Source organism: Boleophthalmus pectinirostris, unplaced genomic scaffold (assembly GCF_026225935.1).
Source record: "Boleophthalmus pectinirostris isolate CB_2022bp ecotype Guang Dong unplaced genomic scaffold, ASM2622593v1 HiC_scaffold_5, whole genome shotgun sequence".
NCBI classification, from domain to species: Eukaryota; Metazoa; Chordata; class Actinopteri; order Gobiiformes; family Gobiidae; genus Boleophthalmus; species Boleophthalmus pectinirostris.
This window is the reverse complement of record NW_026571404.1, coordinates 22,449,483-22,463,521: the sequence shown is the minus strand read 5'-3', so window position 1 is coordinate 22,463,521 and position 14,039 is coordinate 22,449,483. Positions and strand designations below refer to the sequence as shown.

Below are 14,039 nucleotides of genomic sequence, written 5' to 3'. Positions count from 1 at the left end.
TTAATTCTTGCAACAATAAGAAAGGTCCATCTCCATCGGTGCATGCTTTCACAAATCAATGACTTAATGTGTCGTAACAAACAAGTGAGCAGCACCCTCATGTCTGCCCACTTCCCCCACTGCTAATGTAACAGCTACACAGGCTGTGCTTAAGAGGTGCCACACGGACCGAATCAACGTCTGGTCCTCCTATAAAGCACAACTGCAATGATGACTGAAGCTTTGAAATCCAAAAGTCCAATCGGAGTGTCCTTGTGCTGCTCCAGCCTTTAGCTCTGTTTGAGTCCTTCACCGTGAGTTATTGCCTGCATGCGTTCACCACCTGGTTCACTAGCGATGATTCCTCTCACTCCAGTGGCCGCCACACTAACGCACAAACAACTCAGGAGCCTACACATACACATTAACATTGCCATCAAACCAAACGCATTTGACCAGACCTCTCGGCAGGGTCAGATGGCACTACCTGCTTACAATCAGCCGTGCCACCTGCCTCTGCACTGGAGCACACCTCAATTAGACCATTAGCCCTGTGTTATGGCAGCATATCATACAAGAGCTTATCTATAAATAATAGCACTCTCTTTGAAATGGCACCAATATCACAGGGATTGCACAGTTCAAGGGCAATAAAATGTAAGCTAACACAGATGTACATTATGGAAAAATGGAGTAAGAGCGAAACGTAGAAAAAAGCAAAAATGGGAGAGAAGTCAGAGAAGCAGAAGGCATGCATAAAAGATGGGGAGCCCTTATGGTTTTTCAGGGGGAAGTGTTTTGTCTGACTGAAAGATATACAGAGTAGAAGCGAAGAGAAAGAGAGACGCAGAGTTCACGCATGGGCGAAAATACAAGTGGGAGGAACTGAATTGATAAATTAGTTCAGCCAACGAACAAACTGATTACCACGACAGAGAAACCGCAGCCACGGAGCAGCAGAGCGCACGCAAGGACAGAGACACAAAGGCACTTCATGCTTAAAGAAGGAATATGAGCTTGCAATAGAAAAAAAAAATAGTTTTTTGCCAAAAGTAAACTATATATATATATCGTTTAACTTCTCTATCTTGCTTTTTTTATTACAGAAAAATACATTCTTTCTGTGAGTGAGTGTGAGTTTGTAGATGAATGTCCATTAACTGGAGATTAACACTAGACAAAATAAGCTTTAACTTCTGTCTGCACCTGGTCACTGACTTTCTTAGTGTTTGATTGTGAATATGTTTTATTTTATGGACTTAATATAATGTATGTAGACTGTAATGAGTTATACATTGACCAAATTATTTTATTTTTTTAAACAGTGGGCACTCCAAAGACTTGACCTGATTTCACCTACTCTTTCTTTCCATAGAGATAAGTTTAATGGCATATTTTGGAAAAGTAGATAGTGGACACTCCACTAGAAAAGTTACCAAGTGCACTAGTTTTGTCTTGCCAATATCATAGTCCTTTAACCTGGACTCAGACTCAAAGACTTACTAATTCAGGAGTGAGTGCTTTTTCCATAGAGTTACAAAACAGTGCGTATATCAAAGGTTGTATAAATTAACAACAATCATGGTGACAACATTACTTTGCAAACATCTTAACTGAATGTGCTTAATGTCTCAGTGCGAAAACAAAAGTCATTGCTTATATTAAAAATACAATCCGCAACTGCTGGCAATAATAATCTTTCTATTACAAGCATTCCATAAGCTAACCACAGACTTATGACAATATTTTTCCCAGACTCTTCCGGACGTCAACTTGCCACTCACTCTCCAATAAATACCGCAGTCCTGGTGGGGAACTCCACACCCCGACTATGATGCTGACGTCACTGCAGTAGACATACACTGTACTGAACATGGCATCATAGTGTGTATCTGTGTGTATGGCAACATTGCATTTACAGAATACTGTTAAATCAAGCTGGAGTGATCAGGGTCTCAGTGCATTTTGACAAAGACAGACAGACTTATGGCATACAGCTGTTAATGAAAAATACAACTAGTGTGAAAGAACAGCATTGGCATGAAGACATCCATCACCATAACACAGTGTGCAACAATGAAGCCACACACTCGACTGTGTCATATTTCTCCAGCTATTAATTTATAGAAAGGGGTGGTTAGAAAGGAGGGGTAAGAATATGAAAAATGAAAAAAGGGAACAATAGCATTATTATTTGTGGGTTTAATGGCTCCTACAAAACAAATGTAGTCCTGAGAATGTCTAAAGTAAATCAACAGAGCAGACCTATGTATTTTATGGTTAGGGGAGTATGTTAAGTCCCTTGTGACCAGTGATCTTCACTGCTACTGACCGACCTTGAGAGTCTGTAAAGTTCTCACATTCTTAAAGAAACACAGCGGCCCTTTGACTGAGGCTGGAGCAACATTCATATCCTTCTGCTATCTTAGGCAGCTCGTAATGATGTTTAAAATTAAAATGTTAGACTCTCAAGATAATATTGTGTAAAGGCATGTATGATATGAAGTCTTCAAGCCAAGTTTTTTTTTTTGTCTTTTTTATTTTATGACTTTGTTTGCCATGACTGAGCTTGTTACAAAGAGTCTTTAGTTTACAATTCTTATGGTTTCATGGATTATAGCTTGAAAAGATTATATGTATTCTGTTTATAATAGCAGAAAGCAAAGGAAGCCATTTGTGCTTTTGTTGTTAAGATTGTATTCATCTGACAAGATCAAAGCCCTTGCAAGACTATAATACAGTTCTACAAAGTTTCTAACCAAAATTCGTATGGTTCAGGCATAAATGTTTAAACAACAAAAGTACAAAACCAAAGCTAGAGAATGTCAATGTCTTAACATACGCCTTAACATATGTATCTTTTCAAATTCCTCCCTAAAGCGTTTACTGTATGCCCCCTATTCATTTGCCCATCCATCCATCATCCTGTCCATCAGTCAAAAAACAGATGGCCTTTCAGGAGCCTGTGTCGGGACTGATGACTTCCCTCTGCCCCGGCCATACCATTATACACCCCCTACACACACACACACACACACACACACACACACACGCACAACACACACACACACACACACACACACACACTGCTCTGAAAACAACACAAAAGACACACATTCAGATACACCCTGTGCCCCCTACAACTTGACCAGATGGATGGGGTCACACTATCTAGCCACTCCTTGCTATCTGTGCATGAGGAAAGATATGCTATCAAGCTTGAATACACGAAACAACAGCGAAGAGCCGCGATGCGAGTTACATATTGTGTGGAAAATTGCCAATACCATGTGTCTATGGGGGTGACTGGACAAAGAGAAGCCCCCAAAGAGATCTGTCTGCCTCTGCTCCCAGGGGCCTGTCAGGAGGGATAATTGATGATGTTTTCATTACAAGGTGTGGGTTAATGTGGGGGCTGGGGCTGCCCTGTGTGTTGTGGGAGTTCGCAGGTTGACTCAGCTGCCTCATCTCTGACTCTAGTCAATGCTGCTAACATTCACAAGCTCAGGAAAAATAAGAGTTCTGAATTTCTATTTAAATCAATATCCTTGTTGTGCATTGTATTGCTTTGGTATTTGTTGGAATGGAATGGATCTTATTGTGCTCATAGACTGTCATGTAGAGAGAAGTGGATTAAATCTGACTCTGAAGGGTTATAGTTGAAATACTAATGGCATTTTGTATGAAATTATAAATACATTTAAATCTGCCATGCCTCACTGTGTTACTATTACTATTTTGATTTCAATATACAAAGAACAGCTTACTCCCAAAGGCATGTACATATGTGCGCCTAAACATTTGGCCATAGTGACTAAGTGAAAGGTTATCTTTCTAAGCAGACAGGCTGCAGACTCGCTTGCCAAATATATTATAAGATTAAATGTTTGTGAACCACAATGCTATAGAACCATCTTTATGTCTATAAGCAATCTTGAGAAAGTAATTATTTTAGTGCTGGACTGCTTTTGCTGAGCAGTATAGGAAAACGTAAACTACAGACTTCACACATAGATCCCATTGACACAAAGAGGGGTCTTCATACTGGCCAGCACACATCCTCTGCCTACAGCTAGTTCCAGTGCCGGAGATAAAGTATGTGAAACGAGTAAAATCAGTGAAATAAAACTATAACTTGTTCTCTTGTTTGCCTGTGCCCCGTCACAGTGTCACGCTAGGCCTTTGGCAGATCTGTCCGTTTGTCTGTCCTCTCTTAGGTCGTTCTTTGAAATCTCTAATGCAGTGGCGCCTTGGCTTCTGACTGCCACTTATATTGAATTAAGACCTAATCGGAGACATCAGGTCACAGAGCGCTATATTACTGTACAGTATCAAGACGGACATCTCTTTTGTTGTCGATTATGAAGAACAAATCATGACAAGGCACATACAAACGTCAGCTGACGCACTGTTTCAAGCTCATTTCCCTTTGGTAAGAGAGTTACTGAGGCGTCCCAGTGACTTAGATAGTCAGATTGGATAATTTTTTCATGCAGAAACTCAATTTGTGCAAGAAAAACACGTCAAACAACAATCACAGGACTAACTTAATTGTAAAGTACTCTGTCATGCTTCCACTTTGCTCTTATTGTCCTTTTCAAAAACACTGCATGACCTTTTAAATTGGCCTTGATAATAAGACAGATTTATGTGGGTGAAATTCTGAGATTGGTTGAGGGGAGGTCGCAAAGGATCCAGATGGGAGTTTCCGCCTTGGACTGGGGATGCCTTAGCTGACCGGGGCGCTGACATGTAGAGGCTACAGCAATAAACAGCACAAGAGTAATAGCATCTGAGGCAATCTTGAACTTTGACCTCAAGATGTTTTGTTTTGTTTTTATTTTTGGGAAATTTTCAAAAGCATGCACATGAACTTCCTGGTTGATAAGCACAGTCCAAATTCAAGACGTAATCGTGCACCTATTTGATTATCTAGTTTGGATGTGTTTTTAAACTGTTTTGTAGAAAAAGTCCAACCAGGGACAAGAGTTAAATATTTGCACTAGCTGCACACTGCATGTTCTACCTATGACTCTGTATGACTGCACTGTCCCAGTTAAAGAAATAAAGAAATAAAACCAACACACATTTTTCAATAGTCACTTGCAAACTCAGAACCCCCAACTACAGCGCCACAAGGCTGCACTTTTGCATGCTTGCTTTCTTTGCCAGCGCAGAAATGAATTATATCACTTTTCACACCTGTTTCTGCTCAAAAAGCCCTGCTACACTGCACTGTAAAAAAAAAAAAAAAAAAAAAAAAAAAAAAAAATCTGGGGGGAGAATGAACGCACCTCCAGCTCTGCTCCATCTGCGTCTCAGAGCAGTTAAATTAGACTCTAATTGTATTAACTGGGGATTATGCCTTCCAGTTGGAGTTTTTATACTCTGGAGTTAGATTTTACATGTTTTTAAAAGAGGAGGCACAAATGGGAGCTCGTCAAGGGGGTTTTGCGGGTTGGCTCCTTTTATGAGCTGCAATCATGGTTAGCCCCTCGTTACTCCGAAGCTGTGTACAAATAAGAGGGGCGGAGAGCCAGTGCAGTATTGTGTGTGTGTCTGCCAGGCTAATACAGCAATACTAACCAATGCCATAGCCCCTCCTCTCATTTCATACAATAGAAGGAACAATCTAAATGGAATATGGAGGGTGTGTGTGTCTGTGTGTGTGTGTATGTGTATGAGGGGAGGGCGGGGTGAATTCTATCTAATTACTCTATCACATAATTTCACAAATTGCCTTTTCATAGGGGAGTGGAGAGGAAACGCTGGAGGATTGGAGGCTTGAGCTTTCATTTACTACTCATTTCTTGTTAAATTAAACAAGAAAATACCATTGTTGAGGAGAGCTGGGGAGCTGGCGGTACATAATAATATAATAATAGCTTTGGAGTAAAGTAAATATTGGACAATTTTGATCGAAGCATGAGACAAAATGACAAGCTACTTTAAAAGGAATGTCATATCTAACTTACACAATTCGCTCTCTTTACTCACTTAGCACCCTTAGTTCAACAGGATAGCAACAGGGATGGTATGCAAATTTTTTCAGGTTAAAGGCTGCCACACACTACAGGATTTTTCAGTCTTTTTTTAAATTTTTTTAGATTTTTAAATGACAAATGTGAGACAAATGTACACACCACACACATGAGGAACCTTATGAGATTTAAAATCTCTTATCACAAAGACTGCAGTGGAATATGTCTGCGGACCACACGCTACACAGTTGTGAGTGCACGTATTGTCAGCTGTTTCCTGTCTACAGTAAAACCACTCGCTTTGAGACTCTTAAGTGTTCAAAAGATCAGAGCACTGCAGTTCTAGTTTAGATACAAGTCAGAACTATGTTATTATAATTTGTGAAAAGTGGTACAATACTTCAGATACATGATTTTTAATGCACAGAAAGTTGACGATAAAGCACACAGGAAGTAGAGTCACTATGGCCAATCTGCAGCTTCACAGCGATCCATGCTCTGTTTTTTGGCTGGTACCGTAGTGTTGCTGATGTTTGGTGGTTACAATCTGACAGAGCATACGAAGACACAAAGTCAGGTCACACCTCCCCGAACTTGAGGAAAAGCGAAAAATCTGGCAAATTCTCCTGTAGTGTGTGGCGACCTGAAGAAATCACAACCGTTTTCATGTGAGGCAAGGACAATACACACCCACAGTGTACATTGTTTATGAACATAGCTCGATTAGATTTATGGCTAATAATTCAATTGCCAAATTTGAAACCATATTTTAGCCATTTTAGCCAAATGCAAAAAGGTATGATTAAATGGAAATATACTTTAACATAACAGGCCTACAGTTGCATGGGAAGCTATAGCTGCATCAAGTTTAGCAGTTTCAAGCTAACATTTTTCCATTGAGTCCATGTCAACACAGCATGATCCTCCCAATGAACATGTCCCAACAACATCCATAACACTGCATGATCTCACTGGGTGTGTCAGACTGAGACGTGCCAATATTTCGTCACCATCTCCAAATCATGACCACTGTTGAATCAGCCACTTTTGTCACCTTTATCTGAAAAACGAATTTTATTCTTGTGCAGTTCTAGCCTAAAAACTAGCATTGATGCCACCTACTCTGTATATTTCTGTGCCTAAGTGCTCCTCCCCCCTCCCTCTTTCCCCACAACATATCTCCCCAGTGGCACCAAGTATGAAGGCGGATACCGAAAACACCTAACTCCAGACTAACGCCATAATCTATTCTTCTCACTTTGCTCATCTTTGTTCTTGTGTAAATGGGTTCCATGCGAGTTTAGTCCTGGCTAATTTCAGAGTGGTGTGGTGCCACTGCAGTCACATCTGTGTAATTGGTCTATCTCTGAGAGGCCAGACTCTCCCATTTAGAGACAAAGAGTGGGCACAAGACGATGCCAGGGTTTGGTTTGGCCTGTCGATTTGAATCTAACAGCCAATAAAAATATAGTTCTTAAATCTAAAATCAAGTTCCAAACCTGATACCAAGGATTATATGAAATCAGCTATGAAATCATCAACAAAATTAAATTGAAATGACAACTGACATCCACTGAAAAAGCAGCAACCCACTATCCATTCATCGAAAAGTAACAAATGGTCTTGTAGGATTATGTAATATCCAATAATACCCAAAGTTGAAAACACACACACACGCAATACTTTCAACTTTTTTTCTTCAGTAATATTATTTTTGTAACTAGGCCTGTCAAGATAATTACTATAATGACTTATCATTCAATATATGAAAGTTGGAACAATATTATTTTGGAGTGAACATTTACAATGTGTACATACAGTAAGTATAATACTTTGCACTACTGGAAAATTTGGGGTTATTTTTTGGCTGTATGATAAGATTTAAGCTGTAAAAGTTTGAATTAATAATTTATATGATTCATTAAAAAAGCAAACCTAGTAAGTACTAAACTGCTTCAGTCTGCTCTTTATTTATTGCAGAACATGTTTTTTTTAAACACTATTGCAGATTTAGAATATTTTTTAGGCTATTGTGTCAGTGGCATAAATTAATTTCAGTATATTCAGTTTATTGTCTATTTTAACTCTGCAATATATCACACTACAAATGTGTTATTGCGACACTCCTATTTGACATTGAAAATTCCAATCTTGGTTTTCACCACAATTTTGAACCCACACTGTCCCAAAAATGCACATTGTGTCTGTAGCCCATCTTGTACTTTAAGACTAGCGCCTGAGAGCACAGAAAGGCTCCACAGATTCTCCTTATCCCTCTTCTTCACCTCCTTGGCCTTCTCCTCTCGACTCTTTTCTTCTCCCTTGCTCCCTTGACACTCGTGTATATCCTTCCCACTGTTGGAGATCTGAGAGTGAACAAGCCTCCCATAAGCTGGAGCCCTGGTGTTATATGACATTTGGCTTTTGGGGAGGAAGTGTGCATGTTTCAAACACCTTTTCCTCTGCGGCCCTCAAGGTTTCTGAGGTATACAGGTTGGGGTTAGGGAGAGGGAGGTGAACGGACAATGAAGAGTTGGTGGTTGGGGGATAGGGGTCAGATGGAAAAAAAAAAGTCCAAGAATGTCTTATAGCTGCCTGCAAATACACACTCCTATTTGAAATGCAGGGAACTTCCATATGGCCAGTAAACAGTGAAACGATTCTCATAGACCTTATCATGCATCAACATCAAAGAAAAGACTTGCAATAAATATATAAAAAGTTCATGCAATATTCACAATCCAACAACCAAATTACTTTTCACAGCATCTTGCGTGATGCTTGGTGAAATTCAACCCCATCCAAACTGTATTATGTTTTCCACATTTTGGGAGAAGTATTGGGAGTATAGGTTAGATTGCAAACAGTGTAATTTAGATCCAGTAAACATTTCCACTATGTCAAGTTATTTTTAGTAGTGCCTCTGAGTATAATCTAAATTGTGGTCTGCAGTCTGAGTTGATTACATGTGAAACGTCTCAGAACTACAATGATGTAAGATGTAACCAATTTGTAATGTACCAGCCAGTGCAAAGGTCTTTTCAGGCATGGGAAAAAGGTGTATCTTTAAAGGTGCACTATGTAACTTTTCTGGTAGAGAGTCTGCCACCTGTTTGTCTTCATGGAAATGTTATTGCCTTGCCTGGAATGTTCCTCAGTATAGCAAAAAACATAACTATTCAGCATTTGTTCAGGTGTACAGAAGTTCTGCTCGTAAAAATGGCATAACATTTTTTCAGTATAGGTAGGTTCCACACAGATCTGACCTGTAATTTGTTAGTAAGATAACTCTAATGACATATTGTGAAATATTCTAGGCAAAGCAAAAGCATCTCCATGGAAACAAGGAGATGGCGGACTTCTATTGGAGAAGTTAACTTAGAATTACAATCCTATAACCAAATTGCGAAAACACCATCTGAGATATTGGTATTCCCAACTTAAATAGCGTAAAACGAATGCAGAACCCTAGAATCGCCGACATCTGTTGAATAATGACAGATTTGTTTCTAATAAGGTTCATCTATGTATCTGCAGCAGCTATGGCCAGGGGCATCTCTCCTTAGCTTCAACGTTATTCAGTTTCAGCAGAGATCGCCGGCAGATTACACAGGCCTTGTCTTTGAAGTGTTCCCCATACCAGCACTGGGATAGACTGAAGAAAAGAGTGGATTCTTGTGGTGTCAATGAGCACGTATTGGTATCTTAAGTGTGTGAGAGAGAGTGAAAGCGCCTGTGGCTGTGTAGGAAGCTATAATGTGCACGAGTTTACTTCTACTTACTGTTAGATGCTGGAAAAGCCATGCTCTCATGATGTTGGTGGCCACTTTGGGGAAGATTCCTCTCTTCTTGTTGCGCTTCTTTTCCTTATCCGGGTCATCGTCGTCCCCCGTGCTTGGTGAGGCTACACTGTTGTCCAGACCGTCACCTGTCACATGACACAAACAGTAAAAGACAGAGCAAATTAGTCTCCCTATTTGTTTACTTCCTGAATATGTGATGCATCCTCCTTCAAAGGGAATAAATACAATTTCCAAGGAATTCTAGAGGGCTTTGTATGCACAGACTAAGGGGTATAGAGACACAACAATGGCAAGCGCGAATGGCTGGAAAACAGCACCTCATAAATGCATTCATTTTTAATACATTTATAAATAACCCTGCCTTTCATTTTGCTCTCCCCGCCACATGAAAACACACCAAGCGCTGCGTCTCTGAGTGTGAGGAGGGGAGCACAAAGGACTTGTAAGGTCGCATTTCCCCACTCTCCCATCCAAGCCGGCGCAGAATTGAAAATGACAGAGAGATTTAGTCTTTATTATCCTGAGGGGAAAATAGTTATTGAAGCGTCACCCCACCACATTCTGCCATTTTACCTGAGGTGGAAAGAGGAACACGACACTACAAAAGGCAAGGTTGCGACAACGAGGAGGGGGGCAGAAAATAAAAGCAAAAAGCAAAATAGGTGGAAAAACGAAAGTGAGAGGCACAAACAGCAATAACAAAGCTAGCTGCTTTTCATAACAATGGCATCATGGCTGCTTACAGCAACCTGTAGGGCTTTGATAAGGCTCTATTAAGGCCAGTTAACCTCACCTTAGGGGAACACTGAGACAGCTTAGAGTCTTTGAGCATGCAGGGACAGACACTCCAAGGCCTTTTCTCTGCATTCACCAGACTCCACACAGTGAGAGAGAGACTCACTTACTGCAGCTTATTCTATAGACCCATGATTCTATTTGCGTCTGTGCAAAGTCTAATTGCTATTATCCATATAGCAACATTCTACTTGAGAATAATAAAAGAAACATGAAGCAAGGTAAACACATGCTGCTGGAAAATTTGAGCAGCAGATAAGTGACTTTTGTCCTCATAAAGGGAAAAAGAAGGAAAGGAAAGAAGCTAAAATAAAAACCGCTGAAGCAGTGTGCGGAATTGGATGCTTATTTATTGATTATACACAAAGCACTTCTTAAGCTTTTATGTCAATTCACTGTGGCACTGGGAGATAACTACATTCAGGCAAACCCGTGCTGCACTAACTTACAGAGGGCGACACCCAGCACCTAGCTAAACCCTAAGCCCTGATTCATCGATAATTAATGGGGATGTTGGCGCTAATCCGGTTGGAGATGACTTTTTTCCAGCCCGCCACATCAATGGAATAATCAAGGGCCTAAAACCAGGCCTTTGCTCCCCATTACCTCAGGCAAAAGAATTCCTGAAAGCATGCCTGGAGGGCACCTGAATTATATACACCATTAGGAGAGAGAGGCTCGCAATGATCCATACGAAACAACACTGGGCCAGAGTGCGTTCTCATCCCCTCTTCATCAGTCCAACTGTTCTGGCAGCACAAGATACATATGCACAAATATTGAAGGCTTTTTAATGAAGCACTGGTAGCAGCAGAGAGGATGCTTTGCAGAGTGGGGGAGGGGAGGCACCTCCACACCAACACAACTCTAGTCACTGAATATTAGTGATGCATGTTATGTAGAGTGATGACCAAAATAGACCAAATAATCTATGGTGTTTATGAAATGACTAGTGATTATGGAAAGTAAGACTATATTGAATGTTGGGTCAATAATGCCATTGGTGCATATGTAATCCAGCCATCCAGCCATTATGAGCCAGGTGTTGGAGATGAGCGAGGGTTATCACAAAGGAAAGTACAGTGCAAAGGAGCTGATCTGGTTAGTTTGAAAAACATAATCCTGAAAGCTATGAATAAGTTCAGCATCTAGTTAAATAACAGATGCGGCAGGTATTTCTGAACAAAATACTACAAATACAGTTGATAAAAAAGTACCAAAATTCATCTATAGACAAGCTCAAGACTTACTAAAGCCCAAAGTGGTACAAGAAACCCCACTAACCCCACCCATCAAACTCCCGTGAGCCCTCTGTGTTTAGAAGCACACTCCAATTTCAAGTTTAAGTTACATCATTAGCCCAGGACAAATGCACCCCAGACTTAACAACTGGCTCTATACTGCCTACTGTTTCAGACCAGAAGAGCCCCCTCCTCTCTCTTCCTCTATGTGTCTCTGCCACGGCTGGAACAGAGCAGAGAGAGGAGCTGAGCCTGGGCCCTGTAATCTAAGACCAGATTTTCATTGGAAGCAAATGCTTTCAATCCGTTGTAAAGACCGGCTCATGTTCAGCAAAGCCTACAATAACAAACCGTGGGGCTTGTCCCATGCAAGTTAGAGGAGTTAGGAGACGGAGGCGAACTGGCCATGGTACCGTACGGTGGGTGAGGGAGTGGGGGAGTGGACTGGTGCAAGCATAAGCAGAAAAGCAAGAGGTGAGAAATGGCTAAGGGCATTGTAATGTGAGGTAAATTGGAGGAGAGACAGTAAAGAATAAAATATTATGGTAAGCTTAATGAGGATGATGATGATGAAATAGCACTAACTCAGAAGCACTTTAAAAAATGGGGATGAGTGGGGGGCATTTTAAAGCCTGCACTTGATGTACAATATTTTAAACTATTTATTGGACTGTTTTTTGTACTGATGATAACCTGGACATGAGTACAATTTTTCGTTTCTGTGTAATTTTTATTCTGAAATTAGTTCTGATTCTGAGTTGCTACTATTACTATGAAAAAAAAACCAAAAAACATATATTACAGAGTTTTCTATATCAACTTATGTTTAAATTGTGTATTAATCATTATACAGTAAACATCATTTTTGATCTATATTAAGCACAGTGCAAGTACATTACACCATTATGTGTAAGTAAATCATATGCCAAAGTTGGTGAGTGGGCCAGTAATAACATGAATCTTACGTTTACTGACTTTATTGTTGTTTTAACCACCACATTATCTTCTACTGTAAGTACCATTTCATAGAAGGCAAAATGAAGAATTTGGGATTAGTCATTGTATTTGTCTTTTCCACATTAGGTGCAATTCGATATGAGTGGCCTCTGTAACGCCTGGGCCTGATTTTGGTGCTTTCCTTTAACCTTACAGTCAAAGTAGAAGCAGCAGGAGCAGGATGAGAATGACCGAGGGAGCAGGGAGCAGTAACACAGGAAAGGTGTTGGAGCTGTGTCTGGCAGCCATGTTGTGGAAATGTCAGCAGTGTTAGCTAGGGGAAAGGGGGAGCAGATCTCACAACAGCACAAATGATACAAAGAATGGATCAAATGCAGGTGACTATTTCTACAACTAATGTTATGAAACTATGACTATAAAATCCATTCTTAATCTTTTTTTTTTCTACACTGCTGTTGCATTTGGTTCAATAACAGATTCTCCATAACTACCCAGGCTTTGGAATGGCATAAAGAGAACAGTGAAATACTATGAAATCCATCCACCCAGATAGTAAGTAGTGCATGTTGTCAGTCAAACGTAAGGCAGTTGAAGAGGCCAGTGAGCCAGTGGAGCAGTCAGCCTTCCCTCTGCATACCCAGGCTGCCAGGCTCATTACGGGCATCAGCAGCCTGTAACTGTGGGCTGCATACATCCAGTGGCAGGAAAAGACCTGCTAGCATAAACTCCACTCTCGCTATGAGGAAAAGCCACAGGCACAACTCTGGACCCGGCCTACTGATCGCCCATGACGTCTTTGAAACTACACAGAAGAGGAGCTGAGGGGGAGCTGAGGGGGGGGCTGGGGTGGACGGGAATCAATGCGGGGCAGTGGGGGTGCGTGTTCATGAGTGGTGTACGCATGCATGCATATGTGTGCATTGGTCTGTATGTACGCATCTATGGCTTTTCTTTATGGATGTGAGTTTTCTGCCACAGAAGCCCCAAATGCGTGTGTGTGTGGGGAGAGAGAGAGACTGTGTGGCAATTAGGGAGCAGGCCAGTGACTGGAAGGAGCCAGGGGCAGTTGAAATGCCCCCGGGCCAACCAAGGGAAGGAATATTTTATCAGTCCCCTCACACGCTGTATACACAAATACACACTCTCACAAACACAATATGCCAGCAAACAGATAATGACATATAAACTAGGTTAGTGCTCATTTTAACTAGCTTCGTTAGTGTTAGCGAAACACACAGTGACTTGAGCACTCATTCGGCTTCAGTAGGTTTTCTATAAGCCTC

At 40.9% G+C, this 14,039-nt stretch overlaps 1 non-coding gene across 1 annotated transcript in view; it reads right to left on the bottom strand.

Moving 5' to 3' along the window:
- Positions 1-9,884, bottom strand: part of LOC110157011 (uncharacterized) — a 31,332-nt gene extending 21,448 nt beyond the window's left edge. Inside the window, exon 1 of the transcript XR_008633374.1 lies at positions 9,743-9,884. This is a non-coding gene — a transcript (uncharacterized LOC110157011). The remainder of the gene's footprint in view (positions 1-9,742) is intronic.
- Between the last annotated feature and the right edge of the window lie 4,155 nt (positions 9,885-14,039).